Below are 19,052 nucleotides of genomic sequence, written 5' to 3'. Positions count from 1 at the left end.
GAAGGGAATGTATGAAAAGACACAGTGCTAGAGCAGGGCATGGTGGCGCAGGCCTGTAATCCCAGCACTCAGGAGACTGAGGCAGGAGGATCATTGGGAGTTCGAGACCAGCCTGGGCTATAAAGTGAACACAAGGCCAGCCTAACTGCATAGTGAGACCCTGTCTCAAAAAGACAAAAAAAAAAAAAAAAAGACGCAGCCCTTGATGAGAGGGTTCAAATCTCATTCCTCCAATTTCTGTACTTTACGGGTCTCGGTGAGTTTCTTAACCTCCCCGAGCCCCTGATTCCTCATCAGTTACAGTCAAGCAAGACAGAGTAGTACAAGAAGGTTACTCAGAAGGCTGAGGCAGGAGGATCATAAATTCAAGACCAGATTTGGTAACTGTGAGAGACCCTATCTCAAACTATAAATAAATAAATGCCTGGGGATGTAGCTCAGTGTTCCCTGGGCTCAGTCTCCAGTACCACAAGTAAGTAGATAAATAAACAAATAGAGAAATCATGATATTTTCTTCAAACCAGGCTTATTTATTGATAGAATATATCCAAAGCATACAGTAAGCACTCAATAAACAGCAGCTAATGGTCACTGTGTGGCTAGCTCATTAGGAACTGTGACACCTTCCAAGAGTCACTTAGTAAGGCTGAATTTCCAGGGCTTTTTCTTTCTTTTTTTCTCCAGAGATTAAAGGCAAGGGCTGGGGATAAAGAGATCCTGCAGAATTGGCCACAAATGAGATTTGTTTCCTTGTAGATTTACTTTTAAAAATGAGCTCAAACTTGGGGCTCTCACATGAAAAGCTGCTGCAGGCATTTGTAGTTTTTTTCCCTTGCCCTGGCCTGGTTGCTTTCTCAAATCTCTCCTAGTTCCTTGCTTTGTTCCTTCTTTCACTGATGGCTATTAACTGAGCACCTACTGTGTACCAGGCTCCTCTGTAGGTCTGAATTCTCAACCACACTCTGGGGAACACAGGCTTTAAGAGCAAAGTCTGCTGGGCATGATGGCACATGCCTGTTACCCCGGCACTTGGGAGGCTGAGGCAGGAGGATTTACCTTGAGTTTGAGGCCAACCTCGACTACATAGTGAGTTCAAGGCCAGCTTGTGCTACATAGTGAGACCCTGTCTCAAAAAACCAGCCAAATGGAAAAGTCAGACCCTATCTATCATTATTTTCTTTGCCCACTGAGTCTGCCCTTGCCCTGTCTTTGTGGCTGACAGAAGGATCTGCTCCTGTCCCTCCCCCACCACACTAGGAGGATGGGCGGTCAGGGGAAGGCCACGCTTGGGGTTTTGTCACTCTGTGCTCCTGAGGCACTGCGGGAAGTGGAGAAGGGAGTAGGCGGCCATGGCTGGAGGCCATCCCAGGACTCGGGGCGGGGAGGAAACCTTTTAGAGGCTGAGGGCTCTTCCCACTCTGCACAGATAACAAGCCCAGAATTAGGCTAAAAGCGGGGATTTTTCTTTAAATGGCAGCCCTCTCCCCTCCCCTGCTGTGTGAGTCTGGGCAAAATCTCAGCCCCTCTACTCATGCTCCAGCCTCTGATCTTGGGCAGTAAATGTGAGGAAGAGACACAATGGAACCACAATCCAGCAGGTTTTCAATAAATGGTGGATGGTTTTACGCAGAAAGGAGATTAACTGAGAGGATGTTGTGAAGGTCACAGAACCAACAGGAAAGCCAGCAGATCGGCTCCGGAAGGAAGCAAGTACCAGGAGAAGGGCCACTCAGGAAGTCAACCCTATGTGTGGGGGACCCACCACCCCTGGCCACAGCCAACTCTCTCCCTCAGTGTGACCATAGAGTGTTAGCAATTTGTCCTCTGTATGCTTGTCTTTCCCCATCATTCAAGCCAGAACAAAACTCCATGCCTTGGGTCCCTGGAGGATGAGGGTGGAAGATGGAGGAACCAGAAATCTGGAAAGTTCTGGAAGGTTCTAGAAGGTTCTAGAAAGCTCTGGAAGGTTCAGACCTGGTACTCACAGTATCATGCACATATCTCAGTTGGTGGCTCAATATTTGTGAGTGCTGAATTGACAAGAAAGTAAGGTGTACAGCCAGGCGTGGTTGCTCATGCCTGTAATTCCAACACCCAGCATGGGCAAATTAGTGATTTGGTGACCCTGCCTCAAAATAAGAAATAAAAAGGGCTGGAAATGAAACTCAGTGCAAAGGCCCTAGGTTCAGTCCTCAGCAGTACAGAAAGAGGGAGTGAGCCAAGATCTCTGCCCTTCTGTGAAAAACAAAACTCTTGTCACATGGTGAATAATAGAAAAATGAGCCTTACTTATTGTCACTGTCTATAAAACACTTGTCACAGTGGCCAGCATGCTGCAGATGCCCAGGGTCACCAACTCCTATCAGAGTTGCTCCAGGCTGCGTGGAGCCGGAGTCTCCCCTCACTTGTAGGTCTGATGTGTTCAAAGCACTTGGAGCTTGGGGGTGACCCTCACTCAGGCCTGGAGACCTGAGGCCCTCAGTGGGGGCTCCCGGTGGCCTGGGGAAGGGTGACCTGCGTGTGGTCCTGTTTGTACGCTCTGCCTCCCAGGTGAGGCCGCTGCTAATCTCGCAGCCTTGGCTGCAGGCTCGGGTTTCCGGGCCCAGGCAGATGTCGCCCAGAGAAGCACTGTTCCCTTAATCCTTGGAGCTTCAGAAATTGTCGCTACTGGAGGGAACAGCAGGCGGGCTGAGGCCACCATCTGTGTGGTCCTACATGCAAATGCTCCCCGGGGTCGGAGCGAGGTCTCAGTGGGAGCATGTGTGCCTGTGTGTAAAAGGCAGGGGAGGGAGCAGCACCCACGCTCTTCTTCCGGGACCCCTTTCATGTTCCTGCCAGGGCGAGCTGTTAACTAACTCCTCATGTGCTTTTCCTCCATGGAGATAACCAGGCCCTGTCTCCCGGGGACATTTTCCAAATGCGCCACATTCACCCCGCCTGCTGCACCTGTCTTGCTCCTGCAGCCCAGGCAAATGAGGCAGGGTTTGGGGTCCCAGAGAGGGAGAGAGCAGGACAAAGGGCCCTCTCCAGGAAGCAGGGTTCCCGGTGGGCAGCGAGGGCGGAGGCTGAATTAGTCCCTGGGTCACACAGGAAGTGAGCTGAAAAGCAGCCGGATCCTTGGAGAAGGCCGGATAGAGCCCCTTAAGGGGCCAGTTTGCCAAGGAAAGGTGCCACTTCTGGGACAGTGGGCCTACGACATCCAAAGGCAGGTGGAAGGGCTGGGGTGGCAGAGAGGACAGACTGGCTGCTCCTGACCCGTCCAAGTGTCTCAAGTTCAGAGCGTCTCCCGGGCCTATGCACATGCTGGTCCACGTGCCAGGAGTATGCTGTCTGGAACTTTACTTTCTCTACTTTGAGTCTCAGTGTCAAAAGTGATGCCTCCCCCCAGGAAGCCCGCCTTGATTTATAACTCCTTCCTCCACCTGAACTGCATCAGGTAACTCCTCTGAGTTCCCACAATGCACTTTGCCACCTCCATCAATTTTGTTCACTCATTTTTTAGCAATAATTAGTTTTTCCTTCCTTTCCTTTCCTTTTGGGTGTGTGTGTGTGTGGTCTTGCTTTGTAGTCCAAGCTGGCCCTAAACTTACTGTGTGCCCTAGGCTGGCCTCGAACTTGTGACAATCTTCCTGCCTCAGCTTTTTAAGTGCAGGGATCACAGGTGTGTACCACCACACCTGGCAAACTAGACATTTTGTTGGGAATTATGACTTGTTCTCCTCAACATACTATTAAGTAAAAAAGAGCATATTCTGGGCCAGCATGGTAGTGCACACCTATAATCCCAGCATTAAAGAGGCTGAGACAGGAGGATTGTCACAAGTTCAAGGTCAGTCTGGGCTACACAGTGAGTTCCAGGCCAGCCTTGACTACATAGTGAGACCCTTTCTCAAACAAAACAAAACAAAACCAAAAAAAGAGCATGTTTTGGTAGAATGTGGTGTACACAGCAGCCTCAACCCTGGGAGGCTGAGGCAGGAGGATCACAAGTTCAAGCTGAACCTGGGCAATTTAAGGATTCAGTGAGACTCTGTCTCAAAATAAAAAATTGAAAAAGGGATGCAGATGTAGCTCAGTGCAAAGGCCCTGGATTCAACCCTCAGTACTGGAAAAAGAAAAAAAGAGTATATTTCACTAGGCACATATACATTGCCAACTTACATACCAAGTGCTTTAGCATGAGGCTTAAAATAGACCCAGTGACAGCAGTAACTGCTAACAAGGGTTTGGAGCAATTGGAATGCCGACTTGACCCTCATGGGAATGCAAAGTATTACAGCCATATTAGGGGAGAAGCTTGGCTGGGCGGGTTTCAGTGGGTTTTGTTTGTTTGTTTGTTTTTAATACTGGGAATTGAACCAAGTGGCTCCCACTGAACTACATGCCAGCCCTTTTTGGTGTTTATATTTTGAGACTGGGTCTTGCTAAGTCTTTATCTTGCCCAGGCTGGGCTCCAACTTTCAACCCTCCTGCCTCAGCCTTTCAGAGTGCTGGGACTAGCAATTTTTTAATAATGTTCAAATCACAGTCACCACAGGCGCAGCCATTCACTCTCAAGTATTTACCTAAAGAACCAAGAATGTTTCCCCCGCACGAGCCTGTGTGGGAAGATTCATCGCAGCTTATCACATCATCTCTGAAGCCTGGGCACATCTGAGAGCACAGTGTCCTTGGGGCCAGTGTCAGAGGAGTGGCTGAGCACAGTGCGGTCCATCCTCACCATGAATATCACTTAATAATAAAGAGGAGCAGTGCAGGACACACACGGGAATGAGGGTGAGTCTCAGACAGTCCTTGCGGCTGCTTTTAAGGGATGTTCCAGAAAAGGTGAGCTGCACAGATGCGGGTGAGATCACAGCTGCTAGAGGTTGGGGTGGGGGAAGGCAGAGGATACAAAAGACACAGGGGAGCCTTCGGGGAGGGGATGCACTTCCTACCTTTGGTGGTCATATGTGACTATATATTGGTTGACACTTATAGAGTTGTGTGCTTAAAATGTAAATGTCATTGTATGCAAATTGTATCTCAATATACCTGTTTTTTTTTTTTTTTTTTTTTTTTGGTTTTTCTCCGGTACCGGGAACCGAACTCACGACCTTGCGCATGCCAGGCAGGCGCTTTTGCCACTGAGCTAAATCCCCAGCCCCAATATACCTGGTTTTAAAAAAAAATTTTTTTGGAGACTCACTATGTAGTCCAGGCTGCCCTTGAACTCACTATGTATAGCCAAGGCTGTGCTCAAACTTGTGGCAATCCTCCTGCCTCAGCCTCCTGAGTGCTGGAATTACAGGCATGTGCACTTAACCCTGCTAAAAAGAATTCTTTTGGGGCAGACATCTTCTCTGACTCCTGATTAGAGACTGTCCATAAGCCAGCTTAATAAAGCTTTGGTTGTTCCTTAAAAAAAAAAAAAGTTGGGTTTTTGTTTTTTTGGTTTTTTGTTTTTGTACCAGGAATTGAACTTGGGACCTTGTGCTTTCCAGGCAGGTGCTGTACCACTGAACTATATCCCTAGCCCAAAGATTCTTAAAAGATTTTTAAAAAATATGGGAATGGTGGCACATCCCTGTAAACCCAGCTACTTAGGAGCCTGAGGCAGGGGTGAGATTTAGCAATACCCTATGCTAAAATGAGAATAGCTGGGCGTGGTACACACACCTGTAATCCCAGCTCTTGGGAGGTTGAGACAGGAAGAGCATCATAAATTCAAGGCCAGCCTGGGCTACAGAGCAACAGCCTGTCTCAAAAAAATTTCTGGGACAACTGGTGAAAATAAAATATGGTGGCACATGCCTGTAATCCCAGCACTTGGGAAGCTGAAGCAGGAGGATCACTCCAAGTTCAAGGCCAGCCTAAGCTACAAAGTGGGCTCAAGGCCAGCCTGAACTTCATAGTGAGACCCTGTCTCAAAAAGGAAAAAAAGAAAAAGAAAACATGAACTATGGATTACAGTAGTCAGTGGTATTGTGACCGTTTTAATATCTTGATTGGGGTCGCTGTGTTGTGGTTACACAAGAACTTGTGCTTGATGTTAGGGATCTAGGCTGACATATTTAGGAAAAAAAGGACAAAAAGCCGGGCGTGGTGGCGCAAGCCTGTAATCCCAGCACTTGGGAGGCTGAGGCAGGAGGATTCTTGCGAGTTTGAGGCCAGCCTGGGCTACAAAGGAGCTCCAGGCCAGCCTGAACTGCATAGTGAGACCCTGTCTCAAAAAGACCAAAAAAAAAAAGACAATGTGTCTGTGGTTTGCACGGCTGGGAGAGAGATAGAGGCAGAGGTCTACGTAGAAAGGAAGTGGGGAAGATGTTGACCATGGTGGAATGGATGTAGGTAAAAATGCTATGGGAATTTATTCACTTGGATTATATGTGCAGCTTTCCTGTGGGTTTGATCTTTTCTCAATATAAAAAAGGTGCTACCCCTTTCTTAGTTTTTATTTTGAGTCTCATTAAGTCACTAAGTTTCCCAGGCTGGGATCAAACATGGGATTCTCCTGCCTCAACCTTCCAGAGTGCTGGGAGGGCCCATGGTTTTGGCTGGACTTTTTTCTCAGCCTGCCTCTGGAGTCAGCCCTCTGGAGTCATTTATAGTAAATGCAGCCTTCCATTACTATAACAAATGCCTGAGGCAATCAGCTTATAAAGGAGATAGGTTTGGTTTGGTTCACAACTATGAAGACTCCTGTTCAGGGTCTGTTCACCACATTGCTTTGGGACTAGGTCACCTGTCACAAGGCCACCGGTCATGACAAGGAGCATGAGGCAAACCAAAATCACTCACTCATGGCCAAGAAGCAGACAGGAGGGAAGGACCTGGGGTCCCCTAATCCCCTTGGTTCAGTATTCAGTGACCTAAGAACCTCCCACCAGGCCCCACCTCGAAAAGGTCTCACCACCTGGGAATAGCAGCTCTCTTGGAGCCTTGGGGGCATGTTTATCTGGATCACTGCACCTTGGTTTTGGATACCATTGTTGATACACGAGTGACTTCCTGGAAGCTCCAGGTTCCAGGGATGAAATGCAGGATTCATTTACAGGCTCCATTTCCATGAAATGAGCAACTTCCTTCAGGGGACTTTCAGATGCAGACAGCACAAGACGGGACAGAAATCTTTCTATCATCGAATACACCAACACTTCGTTCTAGTTTTTTTGTTTGGATTTTTTGGCTGTTGTTTTGTTATTGTTTAGCACTAGAGACTGAACCCGGGGCCTTCACACTGAGCTACATTTCCAGCCATTTTTATTTTTTATTTGGGGCAGGGTGCTGGCTAAATTTCTAAATTACCCAGGCTGGGCTTTTTTTTTTTTTTTTTTTTTTTTTTTTTTGAGACAGGATCTCTCTGTGTAGTTCACGGTTGTCTTGAACTCCCTGTGTAGCCCAGGCTGGCCTCAAACTCACAGCAATCCTTCTGCCTCAGCCCACCGAGTGCATTACACGTGTGCACCTGGTTTCCATCCGGATTTTATTTTTTTTTTAATTTTATTTTAAAGAGAAAAAAATTCAAAACCAGATAATAGGAGGGTAACAATAGTTAATACATTGCGTACTGTTATCTTTAAATTACTTACTCAGAGTACAAGATATCGGCATTTAATTGTCCAAACAATATTAGCACACATCTTTCTTTTCAATGAACTAAGAGAAATTAGTTGCTGGGCCCGTGCCAGACTTTTATTCTGAAGCCGAGGCCACAACCTATGAGGTAATCCTTGGAGCTTCATTCGAGGAGGAATTTCATTGGTCGGTTGCCTAAGCCCCACCCAGGGTTCCCGGCGCCCCGCCTTCTCAGAAGCCTATAAAAGCACAGGTCGTCCGGGCTTCTGCAGCCAATAGACACCTGCATCTACCGACAAGACTGGGAACAGGTGATGTGCTCAGGGGAGGGCCGAAGCAGCTGCGCGGGGGAGGGGTGGCTTGGGGCTCCCGGAACCCGGGATGGGGCGGGTTTGCAGGTTAACACCTGTACAACTTCCCAGAAAGCGACACAGGCGGCGAATTTTGAAGGTCTCGAAGCCAACACCACCCGGACTGGCTACCTGGAGGCAAATGACGGGAACAGGCCATGGGTGTGGGGAGCAGGTAGGAATCCTAGTTTTAATATCTGTGCTTGTGTATGTGTGTGCGCGCGTGGTGCCTGCCGGGTTTGCCATTCTGGAGCTACCGGGATCGCAGGGAGAGAAATGAGGGGATTCCAAAGAGTCGGGAGAACAGAGACCGAGGGTGTGAAAGAAGACAGGGAGGAAAAGGAGGAAAAAGCGAGGCAAGTTTTCTGGTGCACCGAGGCTGAGGACAGCTCTCCGCCCACCGCGGGAGGAAACGGCCCAGCGATTCAGCACCGAGACTCTGGACAGCGCCTCTCGGGGTCCGCGCGGGGAGCCGCGGTCCCTTTCAGCACCGGGGCTGCGGACAGCTCCCGGGCCCTGCGGGTTCCATCCCACCCGGACTGTGGACAGCGCCCTCGCGAAGGCGCAGCCTTTCCCCCACGACTTTGTGCTGAGAAGATGCGCTGAGCTGCCTGATGTTTCTGGAGATTCGCTCCCTCGTTAAGGGGTTTAGAAAATGAATTACTTTCCAGAGAAGGAGATGATATCGTGAAGTGTGTGATTCCTAACAGGTAAAAAGTCCGGTTGGGGAAACGGGTGGACGTTACTGTGCCCTTTCCGGGCTTCAGTGCCGAGCACCGTACCAACAGTTGCACGCACATTACACCACGCTGTCCCCAACTCTGTCACAGGGGTTTTACTACACCGGATGACAGCTGGAGGAGCTGAGGCCCCCGAGAGGGCAGGAGAGCTCCCGAGGGCCTTCAGCCCAACAGGAGCTTGAAACTCAACCTCACATCCGTCCAACTCCACGTCCCACATTTCCGATGTGCCTGGGTGGGAGCTGGCTCCGTGGGGGTCTCACCCTGCCTCTCTCCAGGGGCCCCAGGAACGGGAAACAGGAAGCAGTACAGAGGCAGGAAGTCCATACGTCCGCCTCGACTCAGGTGAGGGGAAGAGCCGGACCAGGGTCTCAGACGTGGGGCTGGAGCCAAGGAAGACGACTGGCGTGGTTGTGGTCCAGCGCTGTGTGGAAGACTAGTGATTTTGTTGTTCTGATGTAGTACGACAACAAGTCACAGCCGGCCTCATAGCACGGGCTCCCGGCGTCCGTCACCAGCGGTGGACAAGCCGACGGGGGAGGGGTGGACATGGGGGATTCGGGGTGCAATCGCCCCGCCACAGCTGGCTGACTCCATGGGGCTCGGGCATGGGACTGGCTGGAAGTGAACAAGGGTGTGCACCCACACCTTTATGCCACACGTCAGATCTGACTCAGGCTGGGCTACAGCTCAGTATCAGGCACTTGCCTAAGTGTGCGGGAGCCCACTACCCCACACACACATCCAGCTTTAAACCCAAGACCCTTAACTGCCCCAGAACCATCCAGGGGAATCAGTGGGGAAAATGGCATTTGAAACCCCCTCCCCAGCCCAGGTGCTGAAGACACTTCAATAAAAGTTCCAGAAATGACTTTTGTGTTCCCCTCATCCATTGGCCCCACAGCCCCCCACAGGACAAGTGTGAACTTGTCCATCCGCGCCCTCTGTGACATCCGAATCAAGTCACCAACACCACGTGGGATTCCTCGCAGCTTCCTGGCCTCTGCCTTGCTGTCATCTCGGCTAGGAAGGCACTGTCCCCTCCCACTCTGAGCTCCACCGGGCTGACTGCCTTCTTGCCTGAGCATCTTTCTGTCCGAGGCAGCTCTTCACCCCCAGAGCTGAGTGTGGTATTTACATTCCCACACACCTGGGCTATCAGGGCTCTGGTGTGAGTTCCCAGCATGCACATGTGTCTGGTCCCCGTGGCTCTGTGAGCTCCCTGCTCTGTCTCCAGTGCCCAGTCTGACGCTTGGCACCAGGAGGGGTTCAATATCTGCTTGTTGAATCAATAAAGACATCAAAGACTAAGCCAGTACACCAGTCAATACACCAACACACCTCACACATACAGACCCTCTTTGCGTCTCCCCAGAGAGACACCATAGGGTGATGGTGGTGCCAGGTGTTTATTGAGGGGCTATAATTAAATTTATGGACACTTGAGGGCCAGCCAGCTAGCTAATAGCCCTGTGGGAGAGCCAGGCTCGTTTCATCAGCAATTACGAGGCATTGATTCTTCATTAGCTCGGGCAAGCCCCATCTCCCTCCTCAGCTGCCGACAAATGAAATCGTGCTCTCTCTTGGGAATAGTTCCTCAGTGGAGAAAACAGGTTCAGAGGACACTGAAATGCCCGAGGCGCCTGATGGGATGCAGTGGGCAGAGGGAGTTCGGGGTCCGGGTGAAGTGTGACTGCGGGAGAGGTTCCGATATATTTAGAATCACCTTCCAAGAACAGGAAAAACAAAGGGACCCAGATACTGGTTTTTGAGGCCTCTGGTGTAAGAAAAAAAGTCAACCCTGGGTGTCCACGGTCACCTCAAATCAGCCACTTTGAATAGAGCACCCCGTCACCCAACCTGCAGCTCTCCCCACCTCCCATGTGTCCCTAAATGTGGTGGCTCATGCACCCTCAACCCGGCCTGCCCAAGGCAAGTCGTTCTGCCCCCACCGTCCGCTCCTCTCCAGCCTGCTGTCAGCCTGTAGGCCTGGTCTCATGGTCTCCACCCCAGCCCACATGCGCACACACACACACACACACACCATTTCCAAGGTTGTATGGTCATGTGTGTGTGTGTCTGTATTTTACTGGGAATTGAACCCAGGGCTTTCGCACAGAGCGCCATCCCCAGCCATTCTTTATTTGTTGAGACAGGGCCTCAAAGTCACTAAGTTGCCTTGGCTGGGCTCAAATTTGCAACCTTCCTGCCTCAGCCTCCTTGAGTGCCACGACAGACCTGTGCCACTATATCCAGCTCAGTCCTGTCTTTTACGCTCCATGTCTAGTTCAGTGGTGGCAGCCAGTAAATATTCACATAGGATGTCACAGAGATCAGACCAGCCACCCTGCCACCCTGTGCTGGCCACCTCTAAGAATCCACTCACAGTTGTTCAGGCCTGTGCTCCCTGCAAAGGTGAATGAGACGCGATCCTTGCACCCTGGGCTCTGCTGCTCCCGGTGTGAGCGCTGACAGACAGCTAATTACACCTTGTTTCCTGCTGGGGTCCTGTTGGAAAGACAGAGATCTGTCCTCCTGCACAGCCCAGAGCCTGACTTGGATCCATGGCAGATCCCAAGTGTCAAGGGCACAGCTGCCAACCACACTGCCCTCACCTCAGACACAGTCATGCACTTCGGGCTCCTCAGCTGTCCACATTCCGACCAGCTGTCCCCAAACTCAGGGCTCCCATCGCTTCCTCAGGTTGAATAATTAAGTAGCAATGATTCACAGAACTTAGGATATTTCTGTACTCCAAACAACAGTTTTGTCAGGCTGGTCTCGAACTTTGTAAGTTCAAGACCAGCCTGGGCTACAAAGTGAGCTCAAGGCCAGCCTGAACTACATAGTGAGATCCTGTCTCAAAAAGACAAAAAAAAAAAAAAAAAGCTTCATACTTGGGCACAGTGAGGCACACAGCACTGAGGGAGGCTGAAGCAGAAAGATCTCAAGTTCAAGTCCCACCTGAGTGATTTAGTGAGATCCTGCATCAAAGTGAAATGAAATAAAATAAAATACAATGAGCTAGAGATGTAGCTCAGTGGTAGAGTAGCCTGGGTTTGAACACCAGTAACAAGAGAGAGACAAAAACAGACAGAGAGAGAGACAGAGAGACAGAGACAGAGAGAGGAGTCATGGCTTCATTATATAAGGGCACAAATCAGATGCAGCCAAACGAAGGGACACAAAAGATAAAGACGGAAGGGTGGCAAATGCAGACCCTGCGTCCTCCCTGGTGGGAGTTGAGGTTTGTGTATCAGCGAGTTTACCGCTACTAGAACAGTGCCTGAGGCTGGGTGACTTGTAAAGGAAAGAGTTTTGAGGACCGCAGTTCTGGGGATCCGGGCTGAAGGCCTACGCCTGGTGATGGCCTCCTTGGCAGAGGCCTCAGGCGGCACAGCATGTCACAGGGAAGGACAGGGCAGGCACATGCATGCCCCTGTGCCCTCTAACCTCTGTCCCTCTTCTGACAAAGCCCCCTGAATGCAGGCACGGGGCCACACCCTAATGACCTGTCTGAGTGCACACTTCACGGCTGGCTGGGTGGCACCGAGAGGGCAGGCACAGACGCTCCCTCCAGATCCCTGTCCTCCATTTCTTCCCACCCACCTGGCTGGGGCACGCGGTTCAGGCAGTGTCACTGAGCCCTCTGAAGGCCAGACGTGCTCAGCTGAAAATCGGGGGTGCTGCTGCAGGGGGCGGGGCAGCTAGCTGCCGGGGGCAAGTCCTGTCTCTGCTACGGATAGCTAAACAGCCAGAAATATGTCCTCCCTCCTTTCGACGCTGGTATCCACACTAGAACTCTCAGAAGGCCTGATCTCCTGGCTCTCTCATTCAGAAGAAAGATATGAGGTCACGAAGAAGGAAAAGAAATGGAGACAAGGTGGATAGGACAGCACAGCAGAGACATCATTGCCAGGGTTTGGACCTGAACATTCTACCAAGTGCCATGTGTTAAAAATGTCTCTAGCTCAGCCCTATTGGGAGGTAGTGGGACCTTTAAGAGGCGGAGCATAGTGGGAGGCATTTAGGTCACTGGGGGTGTGGCCTAAGGGGCACGGCTGTTGAGGTCTGTGTTGGTGCCAACTCACACTTCTGCAATGAGGCCCAAGGCCTGGGGCAACACACCAGGGACTGCAGCATCCCAAACTGTGGGCCAGTCCTGCCAGTGTCCTGCACCCCAGGCAGCACAGTCTCACAAGGTGATTTCTAGTCCATGCTGCAGTCTGAGTAGGCAGGTGAAGGGAGGTGAGGGAGGTGAACAAGGGCTGCCTTGGCCTGGCTTCCCAGTCTATAAAAGGACAGCTCTTTCCAGGTGCAGTGGCGCATGCCTGACATTCCACCTACTCAGGAGGCTGAGGCAGCGTGATTGCAAGTTTGAAGCCAGCCTGGGGAACTCAGCAGGACCCTATCTCAAAATAAAATTTTAATAAAAACATGAAGGAGTGTAGCTCAGTGATGAGTGCTTGCCTCACATGACCTGAGGCCCTGGCTTTCAATCCCAGCCCTGAAAAAAAAAGAAAGATAGTAAAAGTGACACGTAGGATGTGTTCATGGGTTAACCAGACCACGGAAAGAAGGAGAAAGAAACTACCCATCTTTTATGGCCAGAATGGGACAGGAGAGACAAATACCAATTTTTTTCCCATGCTTGGGACCAAATACCTATTTGTTTTTTTTGTTATTGTTTTTGTTGTTTGTCTTTTTGAGATAGGGTCTCGCTATGCAGTTCAGGCTGGCCTTGAGCTCACTTTGTAGCCCAGGCTGGTCTCGAATTCACAATGATTCTCCTGCTTCAGCCTCCCTAGTGCTGGGATTACAGTGTGCGCCACCACGCCCAGCCCAAATACCTATTTGTTGAATGAATATTAAGAATTGAGAGCTAGAGTATATGCTTTGATCCAGGAACTTACGGAGGCTGAGGCAGGAGGATCACAAATTCAATTCCTCCCTGGGGCAACTGAGCAAGACCCTCAGTCAAAATAAAAAATAAAATGGAAAGAAATAAATTAAATTAAATTAAACAGGCTGGGGATGTTATAAACCTCGGAGCTAACACCTCTCAGGGGCCTGCTCCATGCCAGATTCTGGGTTTTGTGCTGTTTTGTGTGTGTTCTCTTTTTGTACTGTGCCAAAATAGTGGTCTCCACCTATCCAAGGTTCGGTTCTCCCAGGTCTTGGTTCCCCACGTCCCCCACAGCATGGAAACATCCGGTGAGAAGTGCTGGAAATAACCGGTTCACGAGCTGTGAGCTGGGCAGCATCCTGGGGCGTGCGGCGGAAGCTCAGGCCGATCGTGTCCTGCCCGGGACGTGGCTCCTCCCCGTGTTCGGCGTCTGCACACTCTCCCCGCCCCCTGCCTGTTCGCCACTTGGCAGCCACCGCGGTCAGCAAAGAGCCTTCAAGTAGCCAATGTTTTGTTTTTGTTTTGCTTCTTGCAGTGCTGGGATGGAAGGCAGGGCCTTTGCACTGGTCTCTATCCCCAATCCCTTTGTTATTTTTAATTTTGAGACAGGGTCTTGCTAAATCCCTAAGCTGCCCAGGCTGGGCTCCAATTTTCAATCCTCCTGCCTCAGCCTAAGAGCTGGGAGGACAGGCTTGTACCATCCGGGCAAGTCACCCTTATTTTACCTAACAGTGGTTTCAAAGCACACGAGCAGCCGTGCCGAGGGCTCAGCTGTGCCAAAGGGAAGCCACACAGTGAGTGCTTTTCCAGGTCAAAAGGTGGCAGCTCCCGCTGCAAGGAGGAAAGCAAAAACGCCTGTGCTGCAGTTACTGCGCGCAAATCTTCAGTCAGGGAGGCTGTGAGGAAGGAAAAAGTGATTCTGCTCTCCTGTGTAGCATCCCACGGGGAACGGCTCAGCGAAGACCGGCAAGTGCTTAGTCCGGGTGAAAAGGCAGGAAGTCGCGGGGCTCCGCGCTGTCTGTGGCTTCGGGTGTCCATTAGGGATGGTGGAGGATGTCGCCTGGACAGGGACGGGGACGCTGTACCGCACTACAGTTTGCTCGATTTTGGTTTTGATTTGTGGTGCTGGGCTTTGAATCTAGAAGCTCAGGCGGGCTGGGGATTTAGCTCACCGGCAAAGTGCCTGCCTGGCAAGCGCAAGGTCGTGAGTTCGGTTCCCGGTACCGGAGAAAAACAAAACAAACAAACAAACAAACTAGAAGCTCAGGCATATAAGCTAAGTGCTCACCACTGAGCTGCATCCCCAGCCCTTTTTAGTATACTTTCGGATAGGGTCCCACTACATTGCCCAAGCTGGGTTTCAACTTGCAGTCCTCCTTCCTCAGCCTCCCAGAGTGCTGAGATGACAAGCACGTGCCACCACAACCCTTCTTGTTCCTCTTCACGGCTAAATGATATTCTACTGTGTGGGTGGGCCACATTTTATTTATCCTAACACTGTCTGCATAGCTTCAGACTCGTTATCTCCCACGAGGTAGATTCCGTATTGTACCCCCTTTTCTAGTTGGTCAAGGTTGTCTGGGTAGTGGGACACAAACCCAGGTTTAGAATCCAGGCAGTTAGAGTCTGCACGCTGAGCCACTCCCTTATACCCTCTCCTGACTTGGTGTTCAGGGACAGCATGACAGCCATGCTGCGTCCCTCGTCATGTTCCCAGGGAGGATGTCAAGGTCAACAAGAACAGGGGTTAGGTAGGAGTGATGGTACACGCCTGTAGTCCCAGCATTCAGGAGGCTGAGGCAGGAGGATCGCTGCAAGTTCAAGCCGGGCCTGGGCAACACAGTGAGTTCAAAATCATCCTGAACTGCATAGCGTGACCTTGTTTCACAAAAAACAACATATGAGAAAAATTAAGAACATGAGCAGGTGCTTATGGTAGTCACGCCGTGAGCCATCTCCGTCTGGAGCTGAAATCGAAGGTACAGAGGGGCAGCGAGGGCGGGGACATGTGTCTGAGGCCACAGCCCTCGAAGGTCTTCTCTGACTCCTGGCCCCCTCCAGCCTGTGTGTGTGTTTCAGAGAATTTTATTTTGGGGAGCAGGTGGGAGAGGAAGGGAGGAGCTGAGGACGCTTCCACCGCCTCCGGCCAGGCAGGCTGGGGTCCGTCTGCCCAAACAGCCTTGATTATTTCCTGCCCCTTAATGGGTCCTTCAAAAGAGAGCGGCTTGGGTTTCCATGGCAACCGGCAGGCAGCCTCAGAAGGAGATGCCCAAGTCTCCCCCACAGTCCACAGCAGTGTCTGGGGCCGCCCCCTCCATGTCCGCCGTTCCCCACCCCCTGCCAGAGTGTGCCCGGCCCGGGCTGGGGGGCCCCTGCTCCTGGGCCCTGTGGGGGAAGCCTCTGGGTGGGGATTGTCACCAGGACCAGCCACAGCGAGACAAACTAGCAGTGGTCACCTGGGCATGGTGGAGCACACCTGTAGTCCTAGCACTGGGGAGGCTGAGACAGGAAGATTACCATGAGTTTGAGGCCAGCCTGGGCTACACAGACCCTGTCTCAAACTCCCAAAAGTTGAAATTAGAACATTAACATCAAAAATACTTAGACAAACCCAGTGGGAGATGTGAGAAGTCAAGACCTGAAAACTGCAGACACTTCCAAGAGAAACGGAAGAATGGAGAGATAGACCTTGTTCTGAGCTGGGAGACTCACGGTGCGTGAGGCGTCCATTCCTTCCAGACCGACCCATCTATTCAGCCTGACCCACTCAAAACCGCAGCAGAATGTCTCGCGGCTACTGTTAAGCTCGTGTTCAGATCCCTTCGGAAAGGCGCAGGAGCTAACACAGCCGGCACAATGTTGAAAAACAAAAATGACTTCAAACCAAGCCACACCTGGCGCATGCTTGTCATCCAGCACTCTGGGAGGCTGAGGCAGGAGGATCCCAGGTTTGCACCCAGCTTGAGCCACTTAGTGAGACCCTATCTAAATACAAAAAAATAAAAGGGCCTGGAGATGTAGCTCATATCAAAGGCCTTAGGAGCAATCTCCACCCCTCCTAAAGGGGGGACTATCCCCTGTTCTTTGATACAGAACCCCCTAAAATGCTGTCCACTAGGGGTGAGGTGAGGAACCGAATGGACCACATCTGCCAGCTTGCTAAACTCTGGGTGTTTGCTCCTTTCTCCTCCCTCCTCCTGGGAGATTTTTTTGTTTACTTGTTGGGGCTTGGGGCCCTCCAGCACTGAACCACAACCCCTAACCCCTTTTAGTTTTTATTCTGTGATAGGGTCTTTCTAAGTTGCCCAGACTGGCTTCAAATTTGCAATCCTCTTGCCTCAGCCTCCCAAAATCCTAGGATTCCAAGTGTGTGCCACCACGCCTGGCTTATGTGTTTAATTTTTGCAATACTAAGGATTGATCACAGGTGGGGTCCATCACTGAGCTACACGCTCACTCCATTTTATGTTTTATTTTGAGACAGCGTCTCACAAGGTCATTAAGTTGCCCTGGCCGGACTTGAACTTGAGATCCTCCTGCCTCAGCTTCCCAAATGGCTGGGATGACAGGCATCTGCCACCATTCCCCAGCAGAATCTGGAGTTTGATGACGACAGCTGTCTGTCACTGTCACATAGCTCTCCCAGCACCCTGGCCGCAGCCCCGCATGGGGAGCACTAAGGACAAATCACAGTAGCCGAGCAGACAGATGAAAGAAAATTGCGCTGATCCCCCGGTGGGGCTAACGGATGGAAACCTGTGTCTCCTTGAGAGAGAAGCAGACACACTGAGAGTTTCTTAGAAACTAAAGCCTGGGGTGTTTTCCCAACGCCTGGAAGGAAGTTTCTTAGGAACTAAAGCCTGGGGTGTTTTCCCAACGCCTGGCAGGCGGCTCCCCGGAGAGGAAGCAGACATAGTAAGCAAACTGGACTGGCACAGCCCAGATGGTGATCACAGCAGGACCGAGGCTGTTCCCGAACCACGACCGCGCCGGCGTCCTTGTCCCAAGGTGCTGCTTCCCTGGCTGCAATCTCAACTAACTTCCCACTGTAGGTCAGGAAGTTGGGTGCACGTGGCTGGGGGGTAGGTCTGCTGTTCGATTTGGTTTGGTTTTTGGAGACAGTGTCTTGCTATGTAGTTCAGGCTGCACTTGAACTCACCATGGGGCCCAGCCTGGCCTTGCAATGGCGGCAATCTTCCTGCCTCAGCCTCCTGAGTGCTGGGATTACAGGCATGCACCACCATACCTGGTGGCTCATTTTGTTAGCATGTGAACCCCTGGATGGCTAAAAAGCCAGGACTACAGGTACAGGGGACCAAAGGGTTTCCACAGGGCTCCTCCAGCGTGGTGGTGTGTGGATGGCCAGAATTCTTTTGTGGCAGTGGGCCTCCCTACCACCTCGGGACACGCAGATGGTGACCTTTGGTGCTCTAGCACCATTTCTGTCTCACCTATGTGCTGGGACAATTTTGAGAGAATACCCTTCTGTGGGTGGCCTCTTTAAAATGTCCCATGACACTGCCCATCCCCTCACCACCTCCCCTCCTCCTTGCTCCATCCTGCCTCAGGGCCTTTGCTCGGCCTGCATGTCCCTCTTGCCCCAGATTTGCACACATTGCTCTCTCGCTCTCTCAAAAGACACCTCCAAGGTGGCTCAGTGGTGACCACAGTGAGGCCCTGGGTTCCATCCCTAGTACTGCAGACAGACAGACAGATGGAAGGGGGGCAAGGAATGAGGGATGAAAGAAGAGGAAAAAAGAGAAAAGACATCCCCAGCAAGAATATCCTGGGTCCCGTTTCTCAAATTCTATATATTTTTTTTTGGTACCAGGAATCGAACTCAGGATCTCAATGTTTGCCAGGCAGGCGTGATTCCACTGAGCTAAGTTCCTGGCCCCCCTTTCTCAGACTCTAAAACCCCTTCTGTGCCTCCTAATGTGGTCACCTTCAAGGTTTTTCCTCCGTTCTGATCACTGTCTGACCTACCTTTTGTTTCACTTATTGCTAAGCACAGAATTGCCTCTCTGCACATCTACGCTGCAGTGCAACCCCAGGCCCCTAAAACGTGGCTGAACACTTGTCCCTTGGTACCAAATTCTGCGCACACTCAAATCCCTTCTATAGCTAGGCATAGTGGCTCATGGCTGTCATCCCAGCACTCAGGAGGCTGAGGCAGGAGCATGTCCAAGTTCAAAGACAGCCTAGGCTACATAGCTAGACCCTGTTTCAAACAATCAAACAAACAAAAATTCAGGTCCCTCCTGTAAAATCATGCAGTATTTTACAGTACTTGGACCTGTCTTCTTGTCATCTGGATACTTTATGATGCCTGATACAGTGTGAACACCATGGAAATGGTTGATACGTTGTATTGTTTAGGAAATAATAAGGAAAGAAGCCCTTGGGTGTTCGAGATAGATGCATTTTAAAAATATATTTTTCCATGTGGGGCATGGTGGCACACGCCCGTAATCCCAACACTCGGGAGGCTGAGGCAGG

The 19,052-nt window shown here is 51.0% G+C and overlaps 1 long non-coding RNA gene across 1 annotated transcript; it reads left to right on the top strand.

Annotated features, from left to right (window-relative positions):
• The first annotated feature begins 7,777 nt into the window (after positions 1-7,777).
• On the top strand, positions 7,778-9,952 carry LOC102004832. The gene is made up of 4 exons (XR_264150.1): positions 7,778-7,868; positions 7,980-8,082; positions 8,738-8,992; positions 9,552-9,952. It is a non-coding gene; the product is annotated as an uncharacterized LOC102004832 (long non-coding RNA).
• Positions 9,953-19,052: the final 9,100 nt, after the last annotated feature.

Source organism: Chinchilla lanigera, unplaced genomic scaffold (genome assembly GCF_000276665.1).
Source record: "Chinchilla lanigera isolate Chin_1 unplaced genomic scaffold, ChiLan1.0 scaffold00094, whole genome shotgun sequence".
Lineage (NCBI taxonomy): Eukaryota > Metazoa > Chordata > Mammalia > Rodentia > Chinchillidae > Chinchilla > Chinchilla lanigera.
This window is presented reverse-complemented; position numbering and strand designations above follow the sequence as displayed.